Consider the following 18,344-nt stretch of genomic DNA (forward strand, 5'->3'; position numbering starts at 1 on the left):
CACAGTTCAAACAGGTGAAGACAGGTGAGTGTTGGCCTCGGTAAACGAGTCTTCAAACACAATCCAACAGGTAAATACAAGTTCATAAGCAATCGTCAGCAAGAGCAAAAGTCACTTCCCTTAAAGTGGGTAATATGTTTCACAGGATCACACAAATGCAGTCCACGAGGAGCACAGGAGAATCAACAGGAATAGGAGAAGATCCACGGAAAGGTGTCCATGTAACTTTGATTCCAGCCGGTGAGTGAATGGCAGAGGTGAGTATTTAAAGGGAGTGGTGATTGCTGGTCCAGGTGACGGTAATTAGAACTCTGGTGATGGTTCACGGGCGTGGTGCAGTGGGGATTGGCTGATTGATGAAGGATCGCAGTGATTGGGACTGAGGGAACGTGCTGAGGGTGTGACACCTACACTGATATAGTTATTTAATTTATAAATATTAAGATGACAAAACTAAAACACACTGAATCCTTTTATGCGCTTTGAAAAACGGTACCGTCTTATTCTTCTCGTCGGACATAAATATATAGCAGACCAGCCTATACCCAAAGACTATAGAATACCTTAAAGCGACTTTGCTATACCTCAGTGTACCTAGTTTTTAACATGTGGACATGCAGTATGGATAGACTGGACCGCTGCCTGTTAACTGTTAGATCCACGACAAAAACACCATCACAAAAATCCTTTCAATTTGCGGTTCGGGTCTTTTTTTTCCCACTGGTCATATGTGGAGAAAAATGTTTTCACAGCGTTCAATAGCAATCACAGACATTTCTGTTGATGTCATTATCGCAGTGGCCAATCAGAGGCGGCTATGTTACAATCCACTCACCTCTCAAAGTGCCGGTTTCAGTTTTGCTGATTTCTACACATCTGCGAACACTCTCATTAAAACAAAGAAAGTGTAGTCATGATGTAAATAAGAGATTAATTGTACAGTGTAAAGATTATTTTATTACTTTAATTATTAACTTTGTGAGATAAACTCATGCAATAAACTACAGTAATGTATGAGTGTCAGCTTTCCAGTGATTGTAACGGGAGCGCCTATTGCGCACTTTCTAGACTATAATTAATTCAGAATTTGAATAAATTCACTCACGGTTCACTCTCTGATAACCCAATATTGCCATTGCCATCGTGTTGCATATAGGCTACTACATCAGTTGCATCGACTAAGTGAAGGTAAAGCAGGTGCTTGCGCAGCAAGTTATGTCTGCACTGCAGATAACTTACTTATAGTGTTATTTTTTTTCTTTCACCATGCAGCAAACATATAAAAAAGGGGGAAAAATAAAAAAAAACTTTTAAACCGTTTAACTGAAAGTAACTCTCTTTTAATGTGCGTTCACACCGGACGCGACTTGCGCGGAAAAAACGCGCTATTCGCACGTAGTTGAACGCTTGAACATTTAAGTTTACTCGCGCCATTCGCGCGTGACATTTTCTTCACAACAGACGCGAATTCGCGTCATGGGAGGGGCTTCTGCCACTCGTCAGCGGGAAAGTAGTTGTAAAATAGGTGAATGAGCTCAATTTGCCAGCTTTAGCTTGCTTGTAGTCTCAATATGTATGTATAGGTCAAATTGAGTAAAGAGCGTTTTTTCAAATTTACCAGATTGTCCGACCTCTTCACTCACTTTCTTCCTATCAAGATCCTTTTTATTCCTGTTTCTACAAAAGTCCAAAGATGTATCGTACAGCTCTGAGTAACCACAGACAGCAACGGTGATTTTGTCCTCCATTGTTGTTTCGGATTTCTGCCTCCGTCACTACTAGAGCAAGCTCCTGATTGGTTAACGCAGCGCGGATTTTCGCCAAAATTCAGATTTTTGAACTCGCGCGAATGGCACGGCAATCGCTTGAAATGCTCAATGCGCGCCGCTTCATTCGCGCTATTCGCGCGTTTCGTGCCGCAGGATGGCTATTCGCGTCTTTGCATTGACTTAACATGTAAATCACTCGCGCTTGCCGCTTCATTCGCGTCCGGTGTGAACGCACCTTTACTCGGTTAAACGGTCAATATGAGCATCCCTACTTAGTGGTTAAACTTCATTAATATAATTTAAATTCAGCAGAGATTACCATGTTTGTCAAGAGGCAACTGATTCCATTGCGTGTTTTTTGTTTTCAAGAGACATTTTGGTATCTGTACACACATTCCCATGCGTCCTTATCTGGGCGTTTCCCAAAAGCAATGTTGGCTAACTATGGTCATTAGTTCCGTTGAACTCCATCTGTTTGTTAAGTGGTGGATATTAAACATTTTAAACCCTGTCCACTAGGGCTGGGCGGTATGACCGAAATTTTATTTCACGGTAACGATATCTTTCACGTCATAGTTTTTTATATAGGTAGTTATTCCAGAAAATGTACAAAAGGGCTTTATATAGTAAACTAGTAGCTAAAGTTCAATAACAAACTTTAATTGTTGGCTTGGAGAGCCAACCTGGGCAGCCTTGGGGCAAAAGAACCAGAGCACTTGTATGTCCGAGTTCTGGCTTCTAAATGAAACCCTGTAAAAAGTCTTTGAATTAAGATCTGTTTTCCTGTGGCCCCCTCTTGTGGACAACATTAGCATTATGAACCACAGTAACATTCACAGCATTCCAGAGCGCGAGCCGTCAGATCAGGTTCTCATGAAAGCCGACACGAGGCTTGAAGTGTTACATAAAGCAGCTAGCAAACACCTGAATGTAGCTGTTGATGTGTTATAATGGGTGGATGGCCTGAAATCGCTGGAATATTTACATTTTAAAGGCGGTCAAATTCGTGCCAGTGATGTAGTTTTGTGGGCACGTGCACAGAATGTATGCGATGAAGGATCTGCTTTTGGTTTTGAATAAAACAGCTCACAAACAGCTGAATTTAGCTCTTGGTGTGTTCTTATGGGTGGATGGAATGAAATCGCTGGAATATTATAATTTTAAGGGCGGTATAATGTGTGCAAATTAGTTTTGTGAGTATGTACACAGAATGTACGCGCTGAAGCAAAAGTGAAAGTAGGTAAGAGGTCACCGCTCTTGAGTGGAGTGGAATCGCTCCTTTAGAGGGGGAATTTTTTCTCAGCCAATGCAAGTCTATAAGAAATTTTTCATGTAAAAAAATTATAGTCTGATCAGTCTAAAAAGATATAGCAACAATCTTGTGGCCAGGGCACAGGTTCTCAACTCTGGCCCTCAAGGTCCACTTTCCTGCAGAGTTTACCTCCAACCTTGATCAAACTCACCTGCCTATAACTTTGTGGTAATGATGAAGAGCTTGATTAGCTTGTTCAGGTGTGTTTGATTAGGGTTGGAGCTAAACTCTGCAGGAAAATGGACCTCGAGGGCCAGAGTTGAGAACTCCTGATATATACCGTCATACCGTCCAGCCCTACTGTCCACACTAATACATTTTTGTTTGAAAGTGCATCTTTTTCTTCATTTTGGCCTTCTGTCCACTCTACTGAACACAAGCTCATCATCCGCTCGTGACTTGTGAACGCGCTCTGACGTAGAATACGCAAACACCGGAAGCGATCTGTCGCGTGTATACAACACTCATTGTTTACACAGTGCACAGAGATTGTGGGTATAACGTCTATTCAAAACGGTAATTACTTGCGTGTATACTGATTGTTCAAACCGATTTAAAGCTAAAAGATTACGTTTCATTGCACAAACTCATCCGGGACTTTTCACTGATTTCCCCTTACGGTGTTTGCGTATTCTACGCCAGAGCGCATGCACATGTAACGTGCCTGATGCCAAACTCTTGCTCATGACAGATGGATGTGGCTGTGTATCAAAGGTAAAAAATTATATAAATACTGTTCAGTTCCTCGCAAAAACCGATCGTTTCATGTCTTAGGACATCAATGTATCGTCATGAGTCGCAGGGTGTAATTTGGATTTGTCTGTGCATGTTATTGTTTACTTATAAAGGTTTGGTGCCCATCCACGTCCATGATATGGCTGACAGACTGCACCGGTTTGAGTTAAAAATCTTGGTTTGTGTTTTTCTGAGGAAACAAAGACACCTACATCTGGGATGCCTTGGGGTAAGCAGATAAACATCACATTTTCATTTTTGGGTGAACTATCCCTCTAAATACAGCCTAATTGTGCAGCATCTGCGCCTATCTAGCTTACTTAAACATAGTCGTCACTACGCAACAAATAATGGTGTGGCGAGCGCACTTTCCTTTGCATTGAAGCAATAACCAAAAGTTTTTAAGCTTTAAAATAATTTCTAGAACTTTATCAGTCTGTGGCACTGCTCAGGTGTTATGAGAGCCCAGGTTGCTCTGATAGTGGCCTGCAGCTCTTCTGCATTGTTGGGTCTGGCATATCGCATCTTCCTCTTCACAATACCCCATAGATTTACTATGAGGTTAAAGTCAGGCGAGTTTGCTGGCCAATTAAGAACAGGTATACCGTGGTCCTTAAACCAGGTAGTGGTAGCTTTGGCACTGTGTGCAGGTGCCAAGTCCTGATGGAAAATGAAATCTGCATCTCCATAAAGTTACTCAGCAGCAGGAAGCATGAAGTGCTCTAAAACATCCTGGTATACAGCTACGTTGGCCTTGGACCTCAGAAAACACAGTGGACCAACACCAGCGGATGACATGACACCCCAAACCATCACTGACTGTGGAAACTACACTGGACCTCAAGCAACGTGGATTCTGTGCCTCTCCTCTCTTCCTCCAGACTCTGGGACCCTGATTTCCAAAGGAAATGCAAAATTTACTTTCATCAGAGAACATAACTTTGGACCACTCAACAGCAGTCCAGTCCTTTTTGTCTTTAGCCCAGGCGAGACGCTTCTGACGCTGTCTGTTGTTCAAGAGTGGCTTGACACAAGGAATGCGACAGCTGAAACCCATGTCTTGCATTCGTCAGTGTGTGGTGGTTCTTGAAGCACTGACTCCAGCTGCAGTCCACTCTTTGTGAATCTCCCCCACATTTCTGAATGGGTTTTGTTTCACAATTCTCTCCAGGGTGCGGTTATCCCTATTGCTTGTACACTTATTTTTTCTTCCACATCTTTTCCTTCCCTTCGCCTCTCTATTAATGTGCTTGGACACAGAGCTCTGTGAACAGCCAGCCTCTTTTGCAATGACCTTTTGTGTCTTGTCCTCCTTGTGCAAAGTGTCAGTGGTGTCTTTGTCTTTTGGACAACTGTCACATCAGCAGTCTTCCCCATGATTGTGTAGCCTACAGAACTAGACTGAGAGACCATTTAAAAGGCCTTTGCAGGTGTTTTGAGTTAATTATCTAATTACAGTGTGGCACCAGGTGTCTTCAATACTGAACCTTTTCACAATATTCTAATTTTCTGAGATACTGAATTGGGGTTTTCATTAGTTGTCAGTTATAATCATCAAAATTAAAAGAAATAAACACTTGAAATATATCAGTCTGTGTGGAATGAATGTATGCATTATACAAGTTTCACTTCTTGAATGGAATTAATGAAATCAATCAACTTTTTGAAGATTTTCTAATTATATGACCAGCACCTGTAAAGTGTAGAGACAATGTTGCCTTTTTTGCTGTATTTCATTAAAGAAAACAATTCCAAACAAAGCCACGTTGTACGTCTCTGCAGCAAGACAGTGGTGTTTTCTTACTATATGAATTTGCATTTTGAACGAATCGAGTGAGTCAATGATTGAAGTGTTATAATGTACGAAGAATAAACACAATAACTAGCCTATAGGCTATTTTAAATGGTTTTCAGAACAAAACAAGAATGAAGAATATAAGTTGTTAAACCAGCCAAAACGAATCAGGGCAAAGCAAAACTTGAAGCAAACAAGGTTGTTCTCACGCAGCCTACCTCTCTCATTCAGCATGAATCCAATTAAATGTGTTCATATTCGTGATGTATTTGAATACTAAACTATTATGTAAACCAGGCTTTATACTTGACATGCTTAAAAACATCCTCCTCACATGAGCCAATATGCGTTTGGCCTGACCTCAGGCTGAAAGGCACGGATTGTACTACACAGTACGCACTATTTAAATTTAACATTGTATCTATTTTTTTCACTATTTTATTCTGATATTGTCCAGGCTGCAGCATTTGCAATGCTGTATATGTGTGCGTGAGGCACCGGCGTGATCGAACAGCAGAACAACTCCATCATTTTTGAGATAATTTTACAGATCATTTAAGACTGCAGTGTGTTTACTTTTATTTCTGACATCTCAGTCTCCTTTCCATGAACTTTTGTAGAGTGCTGCTCCAAAAAAAAAAAAAAAAAAATCAACATACGTCACTGTCTTTTCCCTTAATTTTGAACATCTGTTAATTAGGCTATTGAAGTCAAATATATTTTGTGTATTCATTCATTTTATATGTAGACTATGATTTAATTTAAAAAAAAAAAAAAAACATATTATATTATATGTAACTGCGTTACAGCAAAAACTAATATATGCATAAGGGCTGCTCGATTTTGGCAAAAATCATAATCACGATTATTTTGGTCAATATTGTAATTATTTACAATTATGTGATTATTTAAACTATTATGACAGGCTCCAAAACTTTACATAGTGATTAATTTAAAGATAGCAATACAGCGGAAAAAAAAGATACAAAAAAAAAAGAACGGTGCTTTAAAAATACTGAATACTTTTCAGAAATTGAATGTATTGTTTGAATAAAACAGCGTCTTCACTGTAATAGTTAAACATGCTTTGTTTCTTATTAAAACTAAAAAGGTCCTTCATTCAAGAGCAGTGAGTGATTTTTCTTTTTGTATTTTTACGTTTTATTCATATTAGGCACAGAGACGGCAGAAGGAATATTATGTGTTGCCGCTTTGACCACACGGACCCATTATACTGTTACACACGTATTTTCATTCTCAACTGTTTATGATCATTTAAGACATAACTGACAAGAGTTTACATGAATAATCACCAAGCGCCTCATTTTGAAATATTTTTTGCGTGTATTTGACCGTTTAGGCGCACCCTGAGCTAAAAGAAAACTTTAAATGTCGGCTCTGTCTCTGAGCACATACAATGAACAAGTTTTCTTATGCGCTATTAAAAACATTAATAAACCAAGAACGTCCTGTTTTATGAAAGTCACGTTACATGATTTAGCTGATTTGCATGTGAAATTAGGCTTTTACGGAGGAGCGAAAGCGCACCACTGGTAAGGCGGTGGAGTGGGGCGCAATAATCGTTTCTCTAGATTACTGCATTTTCATGATTGTTTGAAGCAGGAATCGAAATCGAAACCGAATTTCAATTAATTGCACAGCCCTAATATGCATTACTCCCAACACTGCTGGTTACTCATTCACATGCATGCTTTTCTGGGCTGCCTTTCCCAAAAGCATTGTTGGCTGACTATAGTGATTAGTTCCAGAGAACTCTATTGGTACTGACAGATCTTGCAACCATAGTTGCTCTTGGGAAACACACCCCTGGTTACTCATTCACATGTACCTTATCTGCAATAGTCTTCTTAAGAACCAAATCACAGCTATGCAGATGTTTTGATACGCAGATTTATCTAGCCTAGACCTTTATCACCAAATGACTAATGCACTGATGAAATTAACAGTTGGATGTGTCAAAACTTTCTTTAGTTAAACACGGAGAAAACTGAAGTCATTGCATTTGGAAATAAATATGAAGTTCTCAGCATACTATCATCTCAAAAACATTGCACGAATTTGATGTTTTGTTTCTAGTCAAGATGTGGAGAAACTTGTTCATGCCTTTATCAGCAGCAGGGTGGACTATTGTAATGGTCTCCTCACCGGCCTTCCCAAGAAGACCATTAGACAGCTGCAGCTCATACAGAACGCTGCTGCCAGGATTCTGACTAGAACCAGAAAATCAGAGCATATCACACCAGTCCTCAGGTCCTTACACTGGCTTCCAGTTAAGTTTAGGATTGATTTTAAAGTACTTGTTTTTAAATCACTCAATGGCCTAGGACCTAAATACATTGCAGATATGCTCACTGAATATAAACCTAACAGTCCATTTAGATCACTAGGATCGAGTCAGTTAGAAATATCAGTGGTCCACACAAAACAAGGGGAAACTCCTCAATTTAGTTGTATAAAATTTAAGACCATAAAAAGTTTTAAATATGTTAAATAGTATAAGAAAAGTCTTAATTATAATTTTAGGAGGTGTTACAGTTGGGGATGGAAATACGAGATTCACGATAGGGCATTAAACTTCAAAAGGCAATGATGTCATTGAATAAATATGCGCGCTGCACATTTCAAAGTCAAAACGCGGCACGGATGTCTTTATATGAATGTATCTGAAGGGAACCGACTGTCCTCAGAAACATGTCATTGGCATTTTCATTTCATGCCTGATACAACTGCATTAATGCTGCTTTGTGTACAGCTGTTACTAGGGAAACCGTAATATTTCAGCGCTCATAAAGCGCCACCTTGTGACAGAATTAATTTTTATTTCCAGTACATTTTTTCACTAGTTTATGGTCAAATATTGCAATTATTGACCCATTATTTTATGCGGCAAATACACGGAGTTGTAAATATGAAAGAAGTTAATATGCCTTCTAAAAATCTAAACAATTAAGACAGTAGTATTTATGTTTTAAATAAATATAATAAACGATATACTTGATTTATCCCTTTTTATGGTATAAAGGCTGAGATATTTAGTTTTTGTGAAAACCTGTATCTGAATTATAAATCATGTCATTTTATGACTTAATATTCTACTGTACATTGTCCAACCTCACTCATACTGTTCATTTGACATGTGCAGCTCTTAAAAAATTGCCTTAAAGGTTGTATCAGCGATTTCTAGCCTAAAACATAAAGTGTCTGTGAAAAAACCGCGTCTCTCTGGTCAGCCTAGGGTCCGAGATATGCCAAAAAAACAATCGGCGCTATCAACTGTTCCACAGATAAACAAACAGTGTTCCAACCAATCAGCGTCAGGGGTTTGGTGTTGTGGACTTTCCTACTGGTGCAGGGATGTGAGGGAGGCGGAGCGAAGGTCCACAACACCAAACCCCTGACGCTGATTGGTTGGAACACTGTTTGTTTATCTGTGGAAAGGTTGGTAGTGCCGATTGTTTTTTTGGCATATCTCGGACCCTAGGCTGACCAGAGAGACGCGTTTTTTTCACAGACAATTTATGGGGCAGGCAGCGAGCGGATCGTGATGAAAGGTCAGCTGAATTTGACACTTTATGTTTCAGGCTAGAAATCGCTGATACAACCTTTAACTTGATTTGTAAAAATTCTGCAGATACACTAAATAGTAAAATAAAATCTCTTCCTTGATATTTGTTTATATTTGTGTATTGAAAACATTTTTTATTTTCTATATTTAAAAAAAAGGTCTTTTTTTATCTGGGCTAGTTAAATTAATTTTCGGGCTACCAAAATCTGAAGGGCTGAAGGGCTACCAGAGATTTTGCAAGTTTGCAAGCCCTGCCACGGTTGGAATCAGATTCCAGAACAAATCAGGGGCTGTGTCATAAAAGATGCTAAGAAAAGCAGGGATTAAAGTTCAAAACTTGACTTGAAATAACCTATCAAATCAATCGTGACTGAAACGATTTTATAAACAACAGTTTTAGTTCACGCAATCTCACTAATTTGATCCAGGTTTAGTGAGTCAAGAATCAGATAATGTCAGCCCTTAAATCGATCCACCATGGCAAACAACGAATATATTTGTGGCTTTTAAAGCATTTGAGATGTCAAGTTTTTTCTTGTACACAACAAATATGTCACAGTTATGTTCTTCATCTCTAAATGTTAGAAAGTCATGCAAATATATCCATTTTGCTGTCAGGCAAGGCTTACAAGGATGAATGAGTTCTGCTGCAATAAACAGCAATAACACAAACACAAACACAGAATAATAGCGCAATAATTTTGTGTAAAATATACATTTTTGCTAAAATATTTGATGTTGGTCATTAAATGTGACACATGTAGAATTTTAATCCTATATATATATATATATATATATATATATATAAGTGTATTTTTATGAGCGCATTAACTGTAAGTCAAATGTAAGATGGCAAATACAGCCCTAATTATCAGCTCAAATGAGTTAATGTGTATTCCTCTTATCGGTTTAATGTAGTCTGATTTCTATTATTTATTTTCATTTTTAATTGAGTGATTTTAACGTTTAATTTAGTGTTTTTAATGCTTTAATTTTGAATTGTACTGTTTTAATGTTCCACTAATATTCATAAAGGTAGAGCTGTCATAAAAGCAGAGAGAAAGTCTGCATGGCTAGAAAATGTCATTAAATCTTGGGCACAATAATTTGAATGCAGAGTATACCTGAATAATTGTGTGTGAGCGAGCCAGTGGTAATATCAATGGTACATTTTTTTTTTTTTTTTTTGTATTCGGACAAGTGAATGTCAAGCCCTGATTATTATTCTTAACTTTTTAATTAATTTTGAATCAATTTTTAAATCATGTTAAATGTTCTTAAATTCTTTGTTTAGATTTTTTTCTCCTTCTTATATTCAGCATTTTGAACCATTGTGTGTAAAATGTGCTGTTTAAATAAACTTGCCTTGCCTTATCTGGTTACTCATTCACATGCTGGCTTATCCAAAAGCATTGTTGGCTAACTGTAATTGTTCCTTGGAACTGGTTCTGACAGAACTTGCGACCATTATCTGTACCTTATCTGTGATAGTATTCTTAAGAACCTGATTGCTAGGGATGGGCATTTTAAGCAAAAATAATGTTCAATAATCACTGGATATTATTTGTTTATTATTCGAAAGTTGCACGCATAAATAGGCTAGACACCCATAAACAGAGATAGAGAAAAAGAGACCGTTCACACTTTCAATCTTTATGATAACAAACTGTTTAATTCATTAGAGAATCTGTCTTAACCCAAGCCATTTAATGGTTGTAATGTATGATTGCTGACACATTAATATAATAAACAAAACCGAATGACGGCAATTATTAATAAAACAGTCTCTCGATTAGCATGCATCATCTGCTTATAAGGCTAGGACATCTCCATTTTAAAAATGAGCATGAACATTCATAGCATTTAAAAACAAACAAACCAAAACAAAGCCATATGATTAGTTAATCCAGGAATATTAGGCTTAAAACATTGCAGGCTAAAACATGCATGAATATTAGGCTTAAAATGTGAACATCCTGAATAACATTCATTTTAACCCTCTGGAGTCTGCGGGTGTTTTGGGGCCCTGAAGAAGTTTTGACATGCCCTGACATTTGTGTTTTTTTTTTTTTTTTCTCTCAGAATTTTCGATAAAACTTACTTCGTTTAAAAGTATACATATCAAACTATCTCTAGACATATTGCTCATGTCTCTGTGTTGTGTATTGGCTGAGTTATAGTCTATTTTAATGACGCGTTTCTGAGTGAAGATCACGCAGTCTAACACGGCAGACACCATGTTTGTTTTCTGTATTTTGCAAAATCACAATGTGTTTTGTTATGAGTGTATACAAATAAATTTATCTGGTTACTCATTCACATGCTGTCTTATCTGGGCTGCATATTCCAAAAGCATTGTTGGCTAACTATAGTCGTTAGTTCCATTGAACTATATTGGTATTGGCAGAACTTGTGACCATGATTGCTTTTGGGAAATATACCCCAGGTTACTCATTCACATGCATGCTCATCTGGGCTGTGTTTCTTAAAGGCATTATTGGCTAACTGTAGTCGTTAGTTCCATTGACCTATATTGACCCCTTGGCGTCAATTTTTAACGCTCAAGGTACCCGCATGTTGTCATGTTGTCTTGTAGCATGTAGCATGTAGCATGTTGTCTTTTTAGCATCATTTTTTTGTTGCACAGGTGTCCTTTTAGCACCACTTTTAAAAATGCAGGGTCCTCTATTGTTTTCAGTTTTTTTACTGTAATTCAATGATTTGCATGCATGTATGAAAATGGAAAGAACTAAATCTAAATTTATACATTAATTGGAGCAACTAACCTCACCCTTACCCACTTCTGAACAATATAAAAACATGCAACAGGCAAATATTAGTATTAGTACAGTCACAGGTATTTATTGTAAGAGCCAAAGAGCAAAATTTGCTCAGTTGCACACAGACTGCAGCAGCAGCACAGTGAACACAGAGGATGAGCTTTATGTTGGACGGAGTCGCGATTGCATCTATTCCAATCACAAACCAATCATTTTGCCGGAAGACTTGGAATATTAATTTTCTTTTAAAATAAATTTAGACTGCCTGTTGCTTCATTGCCAGTTTAGGTGCAGGGGTTGGGTTATGTGCTTGTAAATGTGCATGTGTAAATGTCAGATGATGTTTGTTCAGTCCTGCTCCTGAAGAGCCTTACCTTAACCTTAACTCAAATACATCTGAACCAACTGATGAAGATCTTCAGGAACAGGTCTGAGAACTGCTTTATGTAGTCCAATTCAAGCAGCAAAAGATCAGACACAGCGCCCTCTAGAGACTTATCACACCTCCACTGGGAACACCAGCAGGAAAACTGGCATTATTTTGAGTAACAAATGGACTAGTCCATAAACATAAGATTATTACATCAAATTAGACAGTATTTTCATTTTGTAGCAAATCTGTACATTATCCTGCAGGCTAATGAGAAATACAGTATGTTGAATGACAGCATGTTGTCTTTCTGTTTCACATTAGGAGTATAATTTTTTTTTTAAATCAAAACTATTGCATTTTTTAATTATTGCATATTTTTTTAACTAATTAATAAAGTAACAAACACAACAAAATTGCAAAAAAAATAAAATAAAATAAACTGAAATTGTAGAGAAAGCAAAAAATATAAAAAGCTCATTAAAAAAAAAACATTTTAATGATGCTAAAATAACACTAATCTGAACACAAGAGCATTAAATATGTACATGGGTCAAAGACATTAAGATGTCCTTGTCTAAAAAAATGTACAAAAGTGATATGTCCATAGAAAGCACATTAAATGTAAGTAAAGTGTCTACTTTTAAGGTTTCAAATATGTTTTTGAAGAATAAAATGTCAAAATTTGGTTGAAATAATGTTACATTTCCATTCAGTGTTACACAATAGTTATGTAAAGATTCAAACAACATGCTTATTCTGTCGTGTGTGTATTCAAATATATAAAGGAATAAGGGAGCATGTTAAATGTCATTGTGTTTTAAATGAGTAAAAAACTTTTGGTGACAAATGGGCAAAACATAGGATAGTGACAAATAAAAAAAGAATTATTAATTAGTATTTGGGGTGAAAGTATTTAATCTTTTAAAATGTCAAATTGATTTTTGTTACCATGCCTGACAAGACTGTTACACCTAATGACATTTTAGTGGGTGTCTTCTGTTAAAATAGTGAAAAATGTATGATATTTATTTTTTTTTGTTCAGATTTTTTTTTTTTTTTGTATTTTTTAGAATAGTATTATAATTAGTTTTTTAATGCTTCAACCCTTTTTTTTGTTTTTGACCCACATACTTTATTACAAAGAACAGCCATAACCACAAATCATAGTTGAACACTACATTTATTGTAAATATTATAATATTACTGTAGCACAGTCACTGCAGTATATCTGAGCATTAAAAAGTCATTTTTAGTGTTGGGTAATTGTTGAATAGTTGGTTCTCACACGTCAAGCATGCTGGGCTTCTGTCTGCCATAACTGATGTGTGCGTTGATTCATGTTTATATGTGAATAAAAGCCGAAATTAAAACTGTTGTTGTGTAGACCAGTGGTTCTCAATCCTGGTCCTGGGGGACCCCTGCTCTGCACATTTTGCATGTCTCCCTTATTTAACACACCTGTTGAGATAATCAGCTCATTAGAAGAGAGATCCATAAACTGAACTAATGAGCTGATGATTTCAATCAGGTTTGTTAAATAAGGGAGACATGCAAAATGTGCAGAGCAGGGGTCCCCCAGGACCAGGATTGAGAACCACTGGTGTAGACTGTCAATAGAGAGAACAGAAACCTTTTAGATTTCATTAAAAATATGTTCATCTGTTATGGATTTCGGCATTTACATGCTCATCTGAAAGGATTATTTCAGGTCTGCTCTATCATTTTCAATCGAATCAAAATGTTTCAATCAAATGAGATCCAGTCACCAAAGGCCTTTATCTATTCTAAATTAAGATAAATGTAACAGTAAAATTACAATGCTGAAACACGCTACCTTTCACTAGCTCATATTTAGGTGTTAATAATTGACTAAATGAATGATTGCAAAATGAATATATGTAACTCTCTTTACTATAAATTCTTAATCTAATCTTGTAATTCAGATATCTGTAACTAAGAATGAATGCATTAATTTGAGCTCAATTCCACTTCAGAGAACAAACTTCGCCACGTTTCTCTACAGTGCTTTTCTTCTGGAAGACTTTCCCGTTGGGTTGCGTCCTCCAGGTCAGTGTGACGTCCTGATCGCTCAGCGTCTGCTGCAACTAAACCACAGAAACAGCCTTCCATTAATCCCATGCAAAATAAAAAATAAAATAAAAATCCAATTTTAAGGCATTTCAGTTCAAAATGAACATCTCTGACTTTATAAATCTTACAGAAAGAGTAGTAATTGTCAAAAGTAAACTATATACAGTGAGGAAAAAAATATTCAATCCCCAGATTTTGTAAATTTGCCGACTGTCAAAGAAACAATTATTCTGTCATTTTAATGGTAGCTTTATTTGAACTGTGAGAGACAGAATAACAACAAAAAACTAGATAAAAAGTTTGTTAGCAAACTTTAAGTTGGCTTGAGAAAGCCTAGCCAGTAAGTTTTAAGTAGTTTTAAAAGCTTTTAGTTTAAAGAAAGTTTAAAGGTTTTCAGTTTGAAATAGTTTTAGTTTGATTAATAAAGTTTGAAGATAGATAGGCTAGATAGATATAAATAGTTTGAAAATAGATAGATTTATGGATATAAATAGTTAGAAGATATAAATAGTTTGAATGTGAATAGATGCTAAGGTGTTGCTATGCGGTTGCTAAGGTACCCAGGGTGGTTGCTAAGGTGTTGCTATGCGGTTGCTATGCGGTTGCTAGCATTATTTAAGCAAGACTAGCAAGTTGCTAACATGATTTTTAGCATGACTAGCAAGTCGCTAGCATGATTTTACCATGACTAACAAGTCGCTAGCATGATCTTAGCACGACTAGCAAGTCGCTAGCATGATTTTAGCACGACTAGCAAGTCGCTAGCATGATTTTAGCATGACTAGCAAGTCGCTAGCATGATTTTAGCATGACTAGCAAGTCGCTAGCATTATTTTAGCATGACTAGCAAAGTCGCTAGCATGATTTTAGCATGACTAGCAAGTCGCTAGCATGATTTTAGCATGACTAGCAAGTCGCTAGCATGATTTTAGCAAGACTAGCAAGTCGCTAGCATTATATAAGCAAGACTAGCAAGTCGCTAACATGATTTTACCATGACTAACAAGTCGCTAGCATGATTTTGATTAATAAAGTTTGAAGATAGATAGGCTAGATAGATATAAATAGTTTGAAAATAGATAGATTTATAGATATAAATAGTTAGAAGATATAAATAGTTTGAATGTGAATAGATGCTAAGGTGTTGCTATGCGGTTGCTAAGGTACCCAGGGTGGTTGCTAAGGTGTTGCTATGCAGTTGCTAACATTATTTAAGCAAGACTAGCAAGTCTCTAACATGATTTTTAGCATGACTAGCAAGTCGCTAGCATGATTTTACCATGACTAACAAGTCGCTAGCATGATTCTAGCATGACTAGCAAGTCGCTAGCATGATTTTAGCATGACTAGCAAGTCGCTAGCATGATTTTAGCAAGACTAGCAAGTCGCTAGCATTATTTAAGCAAGACTAGCAAGTTGCTAACATGATTTTACCATGACTAACAAGTCGCTAGCATGATTTTAGCATGACTAGCAAGTCGCTAGCATGATTTTAGCACGACTAGCAAGTCGCTAGCATGATTTTAGCATGACTAGCAAGTCGCTAGCATGATTTTAGCAAAAGACTAGCAAGTCGTTAGCATGATTTTTAACATGACTAGCAAGTCGCTAGCCTGATTTTAACATGACTAGCAAGTCGCTAGCATGATTTTAGCACGACTAGCAAGTCGCTAGCATGATTTTATCATTATTTTAGCATGACTAGCAAGTCGCTTGCATGATTTTAGCATGACTAGCAAGTCGCTAGCATGATTTTAGCAAGACTAGCAAGTCGCTAGCATGATTTTTAACATGACTAGCAAGTCGCTAGCCTGATTTTAACATGACTAGCAAGTCGCTAGCATGATTTTAGCACGACTAGCAAGTCGCTAGCATGATTTTAGCACGACTAGCAAGTTGACTAGCAAGTCGCTAGCATGATTCTGGCATGACTAGCAAGTCGCTAGTATGATTTTTTCATTATTTTAGCATGACTACCAAGTCGCTAGCATGATTTTACCATGACTAACAAGTCGTAGCATGATTTTAGCAAGACTAGCAAGTCGCTAGCATGATTTTATCATTATTTTAGCATGACTAGCAAGTCGCTAGCATGATTTTACCATGACTAACAAGTCGTAGCATGATTTTAGCATGACTAGCAAGTCGCTAGCATGATTTTAGCATGACTAGCAAGTCGCTAGCATGATTTTAGCACGACTAGCAAGTCGTAGCATGATTTTAGCATGACTAGCAAGTCGCTAGCATGATTTTAGCATGACTAGCAAGTCGCTAACATGATTTTACCATGACTAACAAGTCGTAGCATGATTTTAGCATGACTAGCAAGTCGCTAGCATGATTTTCCTACGACTAACAAGTCGTAGCATGATTTTAGCATGACTAGCAAGTCGCTAGCATGATTTTAGCACGACTAGCAAGTCGCTAGCATGATTTTAGCACGACTAGCAAGTCGACTAGCAAGTCGCTAGCATGATTCTGGTATGACTAGCAAGTCGCTAGTATGATTTTAACATTACTAGCAAGTCGCTAACATGATTTTAACATGACTAGATAGATAGATAGATAGATAGATAGATAGATAGATAGATAGATAGATAGATAGATAAAACAAATTCGGTAAAAAAAATAATAATAATAATAAGAAGAAGAATAAGTTTAAATAGGATTTCAGTAAGTTGGCTTTCCCAAGCCAACTTAACTAGAAAAACACATTTTAAAAAAAGTTATAAATTGATTTGCATTTTAATGAGTGAAATAAGTATTTGATCCCCTATCGATCAGCAGGATTTTTGGCTCCCAGCGTCTTATAGAGATCACAAACTGTGATTAGAAGCACTTTCTTAAAGGGATTGCTCCTAATCTCAGCTTGTTACCTGTATAAAAGACACCTGTCTACTGAATGAATGAATGAATGAATGAATGAATCAATCAATCAATCAATCAATCAATCAATCAGATTCCAATCTCTCCACCATGGCCAAGACCAAAGAGCTGTCCAAGGATGTCAAGGACAAGACTGGAGACCTACACAAGGCTGGAAATTGGCTACAAGACCATCGCCAAGCAGCTTGATGAGAAGACTACACGAGAGGATCTCGTCAATGATCTCAAGGCAGCTGGGACCATATTCACCAAGAAAACAATTGGTAACACACTACGCCGTGAAGGACTGAAATCCTGCTCAAGATAGCACATGTACAACCATCTGAAGTTGGCCAATGAACATCTGAATGATTCAGAGGAGAACTGGGTGAAAGTGTTGTGGTCAGATGAGACCAAAATCCAGCTCTTTGGCATCAACTCAACTCATCGTGTTTGGAGGAGGAGGAGGAATGCTGCCTATGACCCTAAGAACACCATCCCCACCATCAAACATGGAGCTGGAAACATTATGCTTTGGGGGTGTTTTTCTGCTGAGGGCACAGGACAACTGCACTGCACCAAAGGGACGATGGACGGGGCTATATAACGTCAGGGCCAGGGCATTGAAAATGGGTCATGGATGGGTATTCCAGCATGACAATGACTCAAAACACAAGGCAACAAAGGAGTGGCTCAAGAAGAAGCACATGAAGGTCCTGGAGTGGCCTAGCCAGTCTCCAGACCTTCATCCCATAGAAAATCTGTGGAGGGATCTGAAGATTTAAAGACCTGGAAAGAATCTGGAAAGAGGAGTGGGACCAAATCCCACCTGAGATGTGTGCAAACCTGCTGGACAACTCACGCAAATCAATTTATAACTTTTTTTAAATGTGTTTTTCTGGATTTTTTGTTGTTGTTGTTGTTAGGAGCTCTGTCAAGAGCAGGTCGATTTTGGCCCATCTAATTAATATTCATGAGCCTCTCTTCTGATTGGCCTGTTGTTTTCTGAGTGACGCACGGCCAGGCCAATCACAGGTA

Source organism: Garra rufa, chromosome 3, assembly GCF_049309525.1.
Source record: "Garra rufa chromosome 3, GarRuf1.0, whole genome shotgun sequence".
Taxonomy (NCBI): Eukaryota; Metazoa; Chordata; class Actinopteri; order Cypriniformes; family Cyprinidae; genus Garra; species Garra rufa.